The sequence below is a fragment of the Phymastichus coffea genome, unplaced genomic scaffold (assembly GCF_024137745.1).
Source record: "Phymastichus coffea isolate CEN01 unplaced genomic scaffold, Cenicafe_Pcof_1.1 PCOF00007, whole genome shotgun sequence".
Lineage (NCBI taxonomy): Eukaryota > Metazoa > Arthropoda > Insecta > Hymenoptera > Eulophidae > Phymastichus > Phymastichus coffea.
Genome location: NW_026706818.1, coordinates 1,041,476 through 1,055,373, shown reverse-complemented (window position 1 = coordinate 1,055,373; position 13,898 = coordinate 1,041,476). Strand labels below are relative to the sequence as shown.

The window sequence follows — 13,898 nt, the reverse complement described above, 5'->3', positions numbered from 1 at the left end:
CATCGTGGTCAGGTCGAAGGATGGACGTGCGACCGCCACGGTGGGAGGCGTGACCATCACCGCCTCACAGGGAGTCAGTGCCCAGCAGTCCCCTCTGGCTGCTGAGCAGCCATCACAAGGTCGGGAGGCTGCTCAATCTCGGTCGCAGCTGAGGGGCTGCTACATCTGTGGAGAGCCTGGGGTGACCAACTCCCAGCGGTGCCCGAAGAATGCTACACACTGGCGCTACCCGAAACATCGCGCGCCAGGTGTAGCCAAACAATGATGTAGGCCCTGGAGGGCAAATAAATTAGCCGAAATAAAGAAGGGAGTGTTTATTTTGTTTCCTTTCCTTCTTTATTATTTTCAGGTTCCTGATGGCGGCGAATCGCGGGTATTCGTCCTGCCCGGGTAGTCAGGACTTGGAGGGGGCTGCAACGGTAGTCGATTCAATTAATCGCACCGTTCGCGATTCTGAATTTCGCGCGTTAGTTCTAAGTATTGAGAGAGAGAGGGGGCGCGCGATCTTTCAAATTAGCAGTTACGTCTCAGCTGTTGTGACAAGTAGATATCGCCGAAGTTATTTGCACTGTTTTTTCTCGCCGACTAATAATTACTGGTCCATAATAATTACGCGCGTGAGTGCAACAACGAGACCTACAGATTGCAGCGTTTTGGTAGCAGCAGATTTGCAGCTGATAGGTGGTACGAGGCAGCACAGCTGATAACCTAGGACCGGAGGCAGTTGATATTTTGCTGACATCAACAATTACGGCTGATCACCGTAATTGCACCGCAGGGTAGGTGCACCTCCCTTTATTATCGCGTGTCAAAATATATTTATTATTTTGCTCAGCCGCGTTAGCGTTGATAATTTTGTATTGGCGCCGAGCGTTAGATCGCGCCAATATTCGAATCTTCTCTCTCTCTCTTTCTCACCGGAAAATTATTTAATTGTAAATCCTATTCGCGTGCGTCAGTCTTTCGGCCCGACAAAGACTGTATAGATTTTTTATGAATAAACTTTGTTAACTTATTCGCCGATTCCGTCATATGATTTTCCTAATAGTTTAAGAAATTGAAATAGGCTTAGGTGTTAATCCTATTACGCCTAGGGGATTAAGCGGAGAAGGAGTAAAGTCGCTCACACTTCAAACTCATCGAGTGTCACGATACATGTGACTTAAGGTGAGTTCAACTCCGTTTGATAGAAGACAACAAAGAGAAATCATCTGACGTTAAAGCGAATACACGTACTTACATACGTGATTAACGGAGCGGCGGTTTGCTCTGCATCGTGGGAGTTTGCTTATAAATAAATTTCCCATTTTTGCAACATTCCCCCCCGTTACATTGTTTGTTTATATAACAATTATAATAAACAATTATGACGAATAAACCATTTTATTATGTTCTCTTACTAATGATTTAGTATACGAACCAAAAAAAACTAGACATTAATAGATTAACAATTGATTAGATAGCGAAAAGCTAAAGTTAAGTTGGTGGTAACTCATGTTACCACCGTGCAACAAAGGGTTAAAGATTGCACGTATCTATTTCAAAGTCTTGATATTGATTAGAAAGAAATAGAACGTTAATTTAGTGCGTAGGATTTGCGCCGCGGCAACGATTTTTATTAATATTTTTGTTAATAACTTTTGATGCAGATACTGACCTACTCGTATTCTTTTTAACATGGGAGTCATATCAGTATATGGGCAAATCCACGGACGGAACTTTTAACTTTTGTGAAACAGCCAACACTGCAATTATTGTAGCTATGTGACATTGTAAGCAAATACTTATATGCCATTTCGATAGAGCATCCTATTATTAACATTTATACAAAAAATTGAGTGCCCAAGTCTTTTTTATTTAAAAAAAATAGACCGTTAAAACCTTGAAAACTGGAAATTTTTCAATGAAATAACCTAAATTTTTTTCAATCTTTCGCATGCCCTACTCGCGGCCCTTCAAGGATCATATTGATTAAACTTTAGATAGATAACTGACTATAGACCGGATCCACTTCAGATCGGGCAGGCCTACGGCAATGATATCTCCGATTGACTCGGCTGTGGAGTATGTTATTCTACTTCAAAAATAAGCCGACACGTATTTTATTTTTGCGATTAGACCTCTACATCATTTTTTACGAGCATTTTAAAAAAGTGGTTAAAAAATAAATTTTCTAAAAATCAAATATTAAAATTTAAAAAAATGCTCTATATTTTCTAATTTTTTTACTTAATATGTTATTTATAGCTTATTTTACTGTATTTCTTATACTCTTTCGAATGCGCCATGCAGAATAAAAAAATATTGAAAATTGGCGGGAAAAACTCAATTTTTCGAAAAAATTTCAAACTCAATTTTCTCAATAAAGCCATCGTTTTTTTTTCAAATTTTTATGATAGATTAAGCATTACAAGACCTTTAAATTGGTATAGGAGTGATCGCGTACTTTTACGTTTTAGTGATAAAATATCGATTTTTCGTTTTTTTTTTGCTCAAAACATTGATAATTATAGTTTTGACATGTAAAACTTATTTACATATATGTTTTATGTGTATTATGTAGATATGAAATACATTGTGAATGTTCAAAAAAATCATAACAACAAAATTAAAAAAAAAAACAATTCATTCGAATTCATTTGTTGCTCCTAGATCTTCACCTTCTGTTTCAGTTTGTGTCTCCGTATCTATGAGCAAAATATGATTTTAATAAATATATGTTTTTGAAAACTCTATTCATAATATAATATTTTTAAAACGAAAATGTATTACTTTACAAAGATAAATTATTAATTGTGTGGGTATCTTACCAGTATCATCTTGCTCATCGCTTGAAAAAGGATCATCTGTTTTGCTACTTTCATATTTTGAACATAAAAGATTGTAACAAGTTATACACACATTATCAAACGGTTCAAATTTTTTTCTGCCAAACTTCAATTTCAATTTATTAGCTAAGTCACCAAGGCTTTTAAATCGCTTGTTTTTAGTTTTATATACACATGATTTATGCCTTTTTAAAAAGTCACAGCACTTAACTCTCTTATCTGAATATGTACTATGTGGAGTCATAATTATAAACACAGAAATAAAACACTCAGTTATGATCTAAAGTGATTTTTGTTATAACGTACACTTGCTTTAATATATAATATACACCTAGAAAGCATGCATGCTTCTCTGTGTGTACACAATTTACGACTGATAGAAACTGAACTATGTGCTATCAGCAATGCGAGCACGTGTATATATTTATAAGCTATTTATAGAAGAAGGAATGTAATTCTATCAAAATCGCAAGACTACTATCAAACGTACAATTCTTGTATATGTATATATGGATGTGTTATATATATATATATATATATATATATATATATATATATATATATATAAACACGTTTCACGTGTTAAAACTATAATTATCAATGTTTTGGGCAAAAAAAAAAACGAAAAATCGATATTTTATCACTAAAACGTAAAAGTACGCGATCACTCCTATACCAATTTAAAGGTCTTGTAATGCTTAATCTATCATAAAAATTTGAAAAAAAAAAAAAAAACGATGGCTTTTTTGAGAAAATTGAGTTTGAAATTTTTTCGAAAAATTGAGTTTTTCCCGCCAATTTTCAATATTTTTTTATTCTGCATGGCGCATTCGAAAGAGTATAAGAAATACAGTAAAATAAGCTATAAATAACATATTAAGTAAAAAAATTAGAAAATATAGAGCATTTTTTTAAATTTTAATATTTGATTTTTAGAAAATTTATTTTTTAACCACTTTTTTAAAATGCTCGTAAAAAATGATGTAGAGGTCTAATCGAAAAAAAAAAAAATATGTGTCGGCTTATTTTTGAAGTAGAATAACATACTCCACAGCCGAGTCAATCGGAGATATCATTGCCGTAGGCCTGCCCGATCTGAAATGGATCCGGTCTATAATGGAAAATCGTGGCATGAGTCATGTCGATGTGCGAATCTACATAACAATCCTATATCATGCCAATGACGTGAAATAACTTTATGTGAAATAGATGTTTTATCAATACTTTGTTCTTTTATGATCGCGGCCTTCAATATAACCAAGTATTTGAACGTATTACTTATTCCTGATACCAAAACGAAGAGATCAAGCCGTGACACGAATATGTGCGCATGACATACGCGTGACAAGATGAGTTTTAAGTAGATAAGAAAATTCGTGTAACCATAAAAAATTCCATAATATCGTATAGCACATCTTTAAAAATATTTTAATATGATTTCTGTTGCCTGTGATTCCATTAATCCATTAATTATGATCATAAAATACAAGGGCCGCAAGAACCCCTGTTATTATACCGTTGCTATCAAATAAAATGGATATATATTAATAAAACGACGATAAAGTCAAAGTTATACATTCTCAAAGAAAACAAAAATTGGATATGCAGAAAAGTAGTATAAATTGAATACTTGTAGTTCAAATTACAAGCAAATGAACGCGAATTTAGGAATACGTGTATGTAATTGTTGTAAAAGTCCACTTTTATTTTTTGAGTGCCTGTATCATCAAAAATACTTCTTTTTCTCGTACACATTTAATAAGCGTTTATGTTGACGACTTTATGTTCGCGAAATAGTTGTAGGATATTCTCATCATTTTCTGTTTACAAATTCTCGACAAATGAACGTTATTTATCAATGAGAGATTATTTAATTTAATAAAAGAATGATTTAATTTAATAAAATTTAATTTTTGTTCGAATTACTTATATTTGACCTTCTGACCTTGACGGCCCTCGGTAAAAATGTTGCACAAACGTGAAATATTACTCCTCGATGGTAGATAAACATATGTGCAAAATAACAAGAGTGTGCGATTACATTTTTTTTTCAAATTTTCTTGATATCTAAAGTTAAGAATTCCGTGGATTTGCCCATATACTATGCTTGATTTTGTTAAAAGCTTAATAGTTAAAAGCGTAATTCTGATGTAATTATTGGTTCTATATTATTTATAAAATAATTTGGAAGTTAGGTACAGCGATATGAGCCTCAGCACCATAACGTCCCTTCCACTTGCTGACGAGTTTGATGTCAACCCTTTTCCTCTCACACTCCATTGTTTTACCATACTAGAAGTCATTAGCGCGCTACGCGCGCCGTAAGTTAAATATGACTTTTCCTTAAAAAATAAACAAACTATAATTATTTAAATACGCGATTAATTATTGCACGTACGTAAGATAAAGTCTTCTAGGTATAAAGTTCTTTGTAAACATAATTTTTAACTGTAAAACTATTTCGTTGCTGATTCCCTAGGTAGATTTTAAGTGTTTCCCATGACCGTACTCTAGACATTGCAACATATAATTGTCCATGATTGAAAACATCTCTTCGAAGATCAATAGCAATATTATCAAATGTTTGACCTTGAGCTTTATTGATTGTCATAGCAAATGCTAATTTGACTGGAAATTGACGTCTCCTAAATGTAAATGGGTATTCATTTTCGCAAGTGAATGAAATACGATTTAAAAATACTATACTATTTGATTTGTCCCCCCTTACAACTTCACATTTTAATAAATGATTCGAAAAATCTAATACTCGTAAACGTGTACCATTGCATAAACCTTCGTGTATACTTATATTTCTAATGAGCATGACAATGCAATTTTTTCTTAATCGTAATTCATATGGAGGTAAACTGGAAGGATGTAACGTATTTAAATATTCTGGTAAGACTATTTCTTGGAATCCACCATTATCACAATTATCCGTACTGTCAATTGCAGTATATATATGTTCTGTCGATATATCTAGTAAATCAGTGACTAATTTATTTAATTCGTCAACATCCACATTTCGAGCAGATAATATAGCAGATTTACTCGTTATATCAAATTTCTTTTCTACGATTAGCCTTTCAAATACACTCCGGACAACGTCATCATTCTGGTTCAAGATACAATGCTCGGGCAAAGCTAAATTATCCTGTTGGTCATTCAGAGTTTCATTGCCAACTAATAATAAAAATTTTGCGAAATCAACTTCATTAGGTAATACTCTCATATTAGTAGTAAGATTATATTTAATGAAATGCCTCCATAATTCACTGTATTTTATAGAAAGGTTTAAGGTTTCAGTTCGCGTTCCATTGGTTTTAATCGGTAAAAGTTGCCTAAAATCACCACCTAACACGATAACTTTACCACCGAATGGTAAATCATTGTTCATAAATTTTTGTAATGTTCTATTCACTATTTCTAATGCGTATCTGGGAGCCATAGGCGCTTCGTCCCAAATAAAAACTTTTATTTCTTTTAATAGGATACCATCCTTAGATTGCGCTGTTATACTTGACGATGAGTCACTGTACATAGGAACAGGAAGCCCGAATGTTTTATGTACTGTTTTTCCTTGTGGAAGTAATACTGCGGCAATTCCAGTGAATGCCATTGAAGATACTTTGATATTTTTGGAGCATAGTAAATTGTAAATAGTTGTGTAAATGAAAGTTTTTCCTGATCCTCCTGGACCATCGATGTACACACAATTGTTGTCATGATTATTTGTATCATTTGCTAAGTTCAAAACAACGTCGACAATTTCTTTTTGTTGTTCATTCAATAACTGATATTGTCGTTCTCCAATTTCTGCAAAGTTTGTTTGTAATGATTCATTATTGTTTTCCAATAATAGATGACTAACTACTGTTTGATCCATAGTAGGATAATCAGCTAAACTCTTACCTTCATAATTCAACAAATTATTAATTTCAGCGTATGCTAATTGAAAACTTATAATAGGATCATGCGTTCGCGAAAAATCTTCTGATAATGGATCTTTGAATTTATCCTATAATTCTTCAGGATGTATTGGTTGGCAGTGTATTAAAATACGAACAAACAATTGTCGAAGTCTACGTGGCATCATCCATATTGTTGCTTCCTGCATTGCTTTAGTCCATTCTTGGTCATCTTCTATTAATCCTAATTCTAGGCAAGCTGCTGTAAACGAAAGTTGAAGTATACCATTAACTGTTTTTAATGAATCAAAGCTCGTAGCTCCCCTTACATGCAATAATAACAATTTTAAGTGAAATAGTTCAAGCTGTGTAGGACTTACAGAAAACATTCGTCCGATGCAATCAAAAGACTTTTTACGTGTTGCCCATTTCGTCACCATAATACCATTAATCTTTTCTTTCTTATAAGTAAAAAAGGATGGAATGTCATGATATAAATACTGCCGTGCAGTGTTATTTTCAATATTTAATTTGAAATAATCAAGTAACTTACTACTCGCTTGATGAAGATTTTCTGCAATGTTGTCTGCATTATTTGAAATTACTACATATTGATGATGTGGTAGATATGAACTGGTAACCGGTCAATAGTATGACTTTTATCTTGTAGTGGCTTACTAAAAATTCGATAACATGCTTCAACAGGTCCCACATATTGAGTTTCTATAAAATTATTAACTTCATCATGATTAATATAATTTGTAGATACATTTTCATTTCCAATAGTTACAGTTGCTGCATCGTGGCCTTTATAAATATATTTATATAAATATTTCACCGCTCGGACACTTGATACAATTTCTACATTTATGTGACAATCTAACATTTCTAATAATTCACAACAGTATGGTACTACCCATCGATTATCTACTACATGACCATTATGTAATTCATAAGTAACACCATTATTTGATCTTTGATAATGAGGATAGCCAATTTCATCCATAATAGTTTCACTTTGGAATTGTTTGGGAAATTTTTTTGAACATTTATTATTTACCATACACCAATCACCGCAAGGTCCGTGTGTCATATTTCTCACAACTATGTCATATAATATAGGATCAATATCTTTATTTGGAAGTTCAGCTGATATAAATTTATTAACCATTTCAGGTGTGGTTATTTTATAACCGCTTTTTAATGTTATTAGTAAATGCATGTGCGGTAAACCACGTTTTTGAAATTCTATAACATACACGTAAGATGCTACCTCTCCAAAAAAGTTTTTTTTTATAACTAAGTCAAGTAGACGATTTTTTTTTAAATGAAATACGCGAGCTACAATATCGGGTCGATCACAAGCCTCTTGGCCTGGTAAAAGATTTTCTTGCATCTCTCTCCATTGAGGATTACAAGTCATGGTGAGAAAAATGTCTGGTTTACCAGTTTTAGCAACTAAAGCCATTGCATCTTGATAACTTTGTTGCATATGTCGGGGTGAACCTAAAAAAGTTGATGGTAATATAATAGTTTTTCCTACTTGCCCATCAATATCATTAGCAGAATTTTGTAAATAATCATGTAATCCTTGGTACGTGTCTGCTTTTATTTCTTTTTGATGATCTTTGCACCATTGAATCCTATCTTTTTCGATTTTAACATAAGAGTCTACTACCCACTGCTGAAATAATCGACGACCCATTAAAATAGCATTAAATTCATTAAGCCTTACAGCAATTTTATATTTTGTATATGCTAATCGCGTTATTCGTCGAGTTGGGTCATTGTCATTCATCTTGATACGTTCTAAATTTCTGTGCTAACCTGGTGATCCGTAAGGATAAAACAGTGGATATATCCATGGTTCCACGTTTGGATCCATAGTACTTACACATTGTAAAATTTTTGTGCTTTTGTTCCTAATAGTAACATAAGATTCTGGAATTTCACCATCGGCAGTGGTTGAAAAAATAGCAGCTACCTCATTTGTTCGTTGAAAATTAAATCTGCGCCCGTCAGTTCCTGGTTTTAAAGAAAATAATAACTGTAATTCAAGTTCATTCTCATCATTCATTAGCAATCGCTGATCGTTTATTTCTTGTTTCATCATTGCATAAGACTCTGCAAAAACATTATTCTCTCGTATTATCTTGTCCAAGATTGAAATTGTTTCATAATCAAAATGAGGATTTCGAGACATTCTGACATCAAGAGCTTCATTTTGATCAACAAAAAACAGTTGTCCATATGCCGGGTTTTCATTTTCACAAGGATACAAAGCTGTGTCAATTTGATAATAAATTTGTCCATGAATTTTGAAACAATATGGTCCTCGACGGCAAGATTGGAAATTAACTAAATTAGCATTGAAAGAGGCGAATGATAGTGAATTATTGTAATTACGAATGTTTTCAAAAAAATTGTTAGATTTCGGATGAGTTGCATCAAATAAAGATGTGAGTTCTTGAGGAAAATCTCGTGTTTCGTTCAAAGCTACTGCCCCATGGAAACAGCAATCATTAAAAGATACACCTTTGTTACTAACTTTTTCACCGTCAAAGTGTTTCGCATTGCAATGTGAACATAGAACATCCATTTTCCCTAAATAATCTTGCTGTAATGGAGTATTTCGACGGATATCATATACAGATTCACGTGCAATTTGACGTTTATTTCTCTGGTATTGTGCATTTTTTAAGCGTCTTTGAATTTGATATTCTTGTTCTTCCTCTGGGATTCGAACAATTTTTTTTCTACCCATTGTAAGTCAAAATTGTAAATTCTATTGTCAGTTAAAATTCATAAAAGTGTTTCAAAGAATTATAATATATTGTAGTTGTAGTTTAGTAGGTTTTTTTTATTATTGTTACTTTGTTGTTATTTTATTGTTGTATTTGGTATAGTATTGATATTTGGTATAGTATTGGTTTGATTTTTGATTATTAGTGAGTTGTTGTTATTAGTTGGTTTTTCTGTAAAATTTCTTTTTCAATTTTGTTTCTCTTATTTCAGTTTGTTAAAATTTCATTAATGGTTCAATTCTCAGTTATGATCAATTTTCAATTAATAATCCAATAAATTCAATTTGAAAATAAAAGATGATTTAAATAGCCAAATATGAGGATATGGTAAAAATAGCAACGTTAAATAATGATTTGTCAAATAAACTGTTCAGTTTTTTATTAAATATACTACAAAAGTTTTACTATTTGCAGCTATAAATGTCATTTGTTCAATATAAAAAAATTACTTAAAATTAATCACATAAACTTTTAATGAACAGCAGTCTAACAGAAATCAAAAAAGCTACTGATGCTCGTTAAACCTGAAAAAAAAATATTGGTTACTTAGCATAAGTATTTGTAAATATAATTAAAAATATTCAATTGTGGTATAGAATAACAAAATAAAACTTGTATAATATAATAGCTATCATAAACTGATATATATATATATACATATTTGAAAGAAATATAACAAATTGATGTTAAGATTCGGCTATGAAACTTCCATAAAACGTTTGTAATAAAGCTTGAATCAAAATTATATTGAAAACGTAAATTTAAAAAGAGTACCTTGTTCAGACTTGAAGATAAAGAAAGATACAATAAGAATTCCTCTACAGTTACATGTGCTACATGTACTCTCGTACTACTCGTACTACAACTACTCGTTGAGACACTGTAGTATCTAAAATAAAAATCATAAAATTTGTATTAAATCATATCGTTTTCGTAACTATTGTTTATATCATACTTTTGAATAATCTAAAATCAATATAATACAACGGACGTTACTATTACGTTAATAACAACTTTATTTAACTTTCTACTATCGGTTAAAAAATGATAGAGCCACCTCGTTTTTAGTGAATAACTTGAGCAAAAAAATTCGCGTAATAATGGGACTTGAAGAACATCGAAGGCTAAGGTTTTAGCTATAAAAGAAGGTGTGTCGCGCTTTATAAATTTAATTACAACAAAGAAAAAGTGTAGTTCTTGATTTACTTATATATATATGGAAATAGCGTATACATCTTGTTGATATTGTATACGAATAACATTGACTTGAACAAAAAACCTCAAAAATACCCATGATCGATTAATAACTGATCAAATTAATTTGCTTTTGGCATATTTCAAGTTTATCGATATCGTGCAGAATCTACTGCTTTTTAGCTGGGACAAAAATATTGATTAGAACCCGAGATATGGCAAAATTAGTACGACGTGGCTCTATCATTTTTTAACCGATAGTAATGCATTTATCACAATGATTAATTTCTTTATAAATTAGATTTGAGGTTATAAATATATTTTCAATTGATATTTGCATACTTCATAATACTTACAGTATAAAAGTCGAGTTTATGCTTTTCAATAATCAGCTCGTCTTGGTCTAATTCTTTACACTGCTCTTGATAGATAAAGATTGTTATATATTAAGTAAAGAAGCAAAAGTACGTAAAATTATTCAGTGTACTTGATTCGCTTTGTAAGACTTTTTGACAAAAAAACGTGGTATTAAACATGTAGATGTAGGAGGACAGTTGTAATGCGCATTCGCAGAACAAATCAATTCAATCGATAAAATAGATTCCGCGCGATTATTTTCAACTGTAATTGTTTCGGAAACATTCGAGAAATCATTGTCCATGAAATGACTATTTTAGTATTATATTTATTTATTATAAAATGAAGCTGTCACACTTGAATTAATAATTATTAGCAATGAAATATTAATCATTATAAACATTCGTACATGGTAAAAAGTATGTTCAATCGTGCTTATTGTTAACTATATAATTACTCTATATTATTATATAAAAAAATTTAAAGACTCGTACTGTAAGAATGTAAGAATTGAAATCAAACTTTATTTCATAAATAAATATTGGGCAGGGAAAGGTATTTATTATTTATTAAAATATAAATTAGCAATACAATGTTAAATAAGATTAAATACAATGTTTTATCTATAAGATTCGCAAAAAGACTTGTTTCTATTATTAATAATATTAAAACCACAATTATTTTTCAATTAAAAAAAATTAAAATCAATATCTATTTGCTTATCCATCACATAATAGTTCTACAAATCTTTTCACCAATAATACATATAATTATAACAGTACCAGGAATATATTATATGGAACATTCTGACTTGTTATTAGAGAATTTTTTAAAAACTATATCGTTTTCTGTTTTAATACAGTCGTATAAAAATGTGTTTAAATTTAGATTTACAAACATTTTTAGTATTATATTTGTTGTAAAATTAACTGTCACACTTGAATTAATAATTATTAGCAATCAAATATTAATCATTAAACATTCGTAATCACTGTATATTAATGTATAAAACAATTTAAAGATTCGTACTCAGCTATAAAGCAGGTTTAGTAATAAACTTTTAGATTCTACGAATCTGTATAATACTTTTTCTTTAACAAACAATACATTAAATATCTGTAAACTAATATTTGATAATATTTAGATTAGTCTTTTATTGTAATCATCAAAAACATGTTATATTACCATAAAACATTAATACTTTTTTGTTCCTACAACTATATAAAATCAGACTAAGGTAGCTTGTGCTTATTTATTATGCAGTCATAGTTAATACTCGTTTACAAATTATACCTCTATTTTATAAAGGTTTCGTTAGAATAATATCTATAAGAACCTGCTACCAAGGAACATTACAATAACTATGATCACAGTAGAATTACAATAATTATCAAATTGTTATAGATTTACTAAGTACAGTTATTTAAGTATTTGTAGGCATTTTTGTTAACTTTTATAATTTTCAAAACTACAAAGGAGAAAAAGTTTCTGTACGAAATCATGGTAGATTCTATTGTATTTTTTATACAAAAACGTCTATTGCCGTTAACACATATTTTCGCAAGTAATATCAAATCTTTATACTTGTTTTTACAACTACTAATAGTATATCAACTTACTAAGGTATAGCTTGTATTTTGTAATCACAGCATGTTTTCTTTTAATTATTCAATATTAAAGCTCTACTTCTTATATCTATAAGAAACTGCTATGAAAATACCTTGTAATAATTGATATCACAAAATTGGCATTAAAAATAATGCGTAAGTGGAGCATGTTTCAAGTCTACTAATTTTGATTTGATATTAAAATTAAAATTTTAATATAGTTTTACAGAGTTATCTTATAAAATTATTATTAAATTTTCATTTTTAATTTGTCATTTTAATCTCATCCTATTCTACCCTATATCTTATTATAGTACTTATATTTTATCAAAAAGAACAGTAACGAAACAAATAATGAAGTTAAATAGATAATAGGCTAAAAATCCTTATAGTTAGATTATGGAAGTTGACGTTTTGGAAACTGCACTACATCTTCTAATTCCTCCAAAGTCATTGACTTTACCTCTTTATTTAAAATGATGCTGTCAATGTTGTTGCAGGTAATGATGGTCAGAGCACCTGGAACAATAAGAAACATACATGTATAATGAAATGAAAAAGATACTTAAAATTTTAAGTCTTTTGTAGTACATAAAAAAAAAAATTACAATACCATCTACACTTAACTCTCCAGTAACTGTAACGTTAGCTCCAATAGTAAACATTGGAGCTTCTGTGAAGTTAATAATATTTACATTAACTTTGGTTTTAGCATCACAAATTGCACCACTGCCATAACTCATATTATTCCAGCGATTTTTGATCACTCTAAATGTTTGCTTGATGTATCCAGTAATGACTGAAAATTTTTTTAAATTTAATGTTTTTATAATAACATGTTATATATAAGTTATAATAGCGAAAAATTAATGCTTACCAACAATACCAGTCTTGTAATCCTTGATCGTATCAAATGTAATATTGATTGGGTTGTTTGGACCAGCACCAACAGTAAGTTTATGTATACCCAAGTACTCGACAGTGGAACTGTCGATAATAGTAAGTTCATATGGAACAAATCCTTCATTTGATTTATAATAATTTGCTGTTACAGCCTTTGATACACACCCAGTTATGTGCAGTACCTGTTAAAGTACAAAAAATATATATATTTCTATATTTTTATGCGTTATTCAAAACTTTATGTTAAAATAATAACAAAGTTTTCAATTTCAACGGATAGAATTAAAATACTATAAC

The 13,898-nt window shown here is 30.6% G+C and overlaps 1 protein-coding gene and 1 long non-coding RNA gene across 2 annotated transcripts in view; both read right to left on the bottom strand.

Moving 5' to 3' along the window:
• The window catches only part of LOC131668998 (NADH dehydrogenase [ubiquinone] 1 alpha subcomplex subunit 8), a 163,503-nt gene that overhangs the window by 50,497 nt on the left and 99,108 nt on the right, over window positions 1–13,898 (bottom strand). The gene's annotated exons all lie outside the window — the stretch shown is intronic.
• Window positions 9,963–11,231, bottom strand: LOC131669010 (uncharacterized). The gene is made up of 3 exons (XR_009302335.1): window positions 11,091–11,231; window positions 10,315–10,429; window positions 9,963–10,064 (listed from the first exon to the last, which is right to left on the bottom strand). It is a non-coding gene; the product is annotated as an uncharacterized LOC131669010 (long non-coding RNA).